This window comes from Lolium rigidum, chromosome 6 (assembly GCF_022539505.1).
Source record: "Lolium rigidum isolate FL_2022 chromosome 6, APGP_CSIRO_Lrig_0.1, whole genome shotgun sequence".
Classification (NCBI taxonomy): domain Eukaryota; kingdom Viridiplantae; phylum Streptophyta; class Magnoliopsida; order Poales; family Poaceae; genus Lolium; species Lolium rigidum.
Window position 1 is genome coordinate 27,392,943 of NC_061513.1, and position 2,073 is coordinate 27,395,015.

At 47.1% G+C, this 2,073-nt stretch overlaps 1 long non-coding RNA gene across 1 annotated transcript; it reads left to right on the plus strand.

Moving 5' to 3' along the window:
• The first annotated feature begins 625 nt into the window (after window positions 1-625).
• Window positions 626-1,489, plus strand: LOC124659266. Its single transcript, XR_006989521.1, has 2 exons — window positions 626-728; window positions 1,173-1,489. It is a non-coding gene; the product is annotated as an uncharacterized LOC124659266 (long non-coding RNA).
• The last annotated feature ends 584 nt before the right edge of the window (window positions 1,490-2,073 follow it).

A 2,073-nucleotide genomic window follows, 5' to 3' on the forward strand; every position in this document is an offset into this window, starting at 1 on the left:
CTTTCTCCGCACTCCGGCCAGCTGCCAGCCGCCGCCGGCGCGATCCAAGCCGTCGATCCATCCACCAACTCATGCATGGCAGGTTATATTATCTTCTTCAACACTGTACATGCGTCAGTGCCGTCTATCTGCTCAACAACCTTGGCGATCATTCGGGTAGTACTACAAAATTGTGATTTGTCAGCTAATAAAGCGTTGCTTAGTCCGACAGGCATCGAATCCACCTAGCTACTACTTGTCAATCTGCGACTGCTTGTCAAAAGGGGAGAGAACCTTGTGTGCTCTCCTCTCCGTGTGCCTGTCTGCTATTGGCATTCCATCGCAGCTGATGGAGCATTATATATAGGACGTCGGAGTGCGAAGAAGACAAGTACCCATCAGCTGAATCCCATCGCTCACCACCACAATCTACACACGTGCAGAGCTCGATCGCCCACAGGCATCCGTGATGGAGAACAACAGGAGCAACCAGAACCAGCCACCGCCGCCGCCGCCGCCAGGTTTCCATCAGTTTCCTCATGCTTAATTGGCGCTAACTGAACTCATCGCTGGATTCGTCGACGTATTCAGAATTCAGATAGACTCGTGACCAAAAATCTTGACATGTTTGTTCATGCGTGTGCTGCAGGCTACCCGACGGCGGCCGCGGAGCAAGGCGGCGCGGCCGGGAAGAAGGCGCGCCGGGGCAGCACCACCTCCAGGGGCGAGAAGGGCTTCATCGAAGGATGGTACGCTGTGTTGCTTCTCCATCGAAATATAGACTTGCTCGGATAAATCCTTTCTAGTACTACCTTGCACCACGCCACTAGTGAGCTTTAGGGTGTGTTTGGTAGACTGGGGGAGCTCAGATATTCTCTCCTCATCCCACTTTTACCCAGGAGATCTTGTTTGTTAGACCGGCTCGGCCCAACAGAGAAACTCCCAACCAATACGGAAAAGGGGTCGCAGCCCTGCCCACGAGCGAAGCTCAAATCGAGCTTCGCTCCTCATCCCGGCTCTGCAGCTTCTCAGCTGAGAAACTCTCAACACACCCGGTCTACCAAACAAGGGCAAAAATCTGAACTTACCATAGTTGAGCTCAGCATAGTTGAGGGGAGAAAGAGATTTTGAGCAGTCCCGGGCTACCAAACACACCCTTAATTTCTGATGCTTTCTCGGGTGTATTTTTTCAGCCTCGCCGCGCTGTGCTGCTGCTGGATCTGCGAGATGTGCTGCGACTAACCGGCCAGCACCCCGTGTTTGCTGGCGGGCACAGAGCGCCAGTGCCACTCATGAAGAACGTATACAGATGAGGAGGGTTGTGTATCGCTTAATTTCAGTGTTTGTTGTTTTAGTCTACACAAATAACTGAGGTGACTGTCTGTACCTGAATATTGTAGTACTGTATATGTATCCGTGTTGGATATTGTGATATTCATATATTTACCACGTCGTGTGTAATGGGTGAGTACGAAATATTATTTCAAGCTGTAATCTCGGTCAGTTGCCATCCTTCTCAACATATATGATGTCTTAGATCGACATAATAAATCCAACGATGAAACTGGTTGAGGCTCCGAAGGCGTTTTCAACCACCATTCACAACTGATCCATCTCTCCTATCACGGCCCGGATGATCACACCATCCATTTTGTATTCCCATGTTTATGCCCAACGACTTTTTATCGTGTATTTTGGTTACCTCATGGTGACTGTATATATTCAACTCAAACACCATACCTTCTGCTAATTATACAAATTAATGTGTATATGTAGCCATAATAGTACCCATTTAATCACAGTTAAAGCAATATCAAACTATGGCGGACATATATGTGCAAGCAGTCGGTTGATAGTGTCTAAGTGAGTTGACATGTCCTTCATTTGTCTATATCAACCCATGGTACTGAATTTTGGATCGCTATAGTGGTTCGTAGATTATACTACACAATATATATCATACCAATATGCGGAAATAATCTTGACCAATACATCTAAAAGTACATAAATAGTTTGAGAGTCATTTCGGTTGTGGTTTGTAGATAGAGTCAAAAGGTTAGTTGTGTGCGATATAATATTAGTACTCGAATGAAA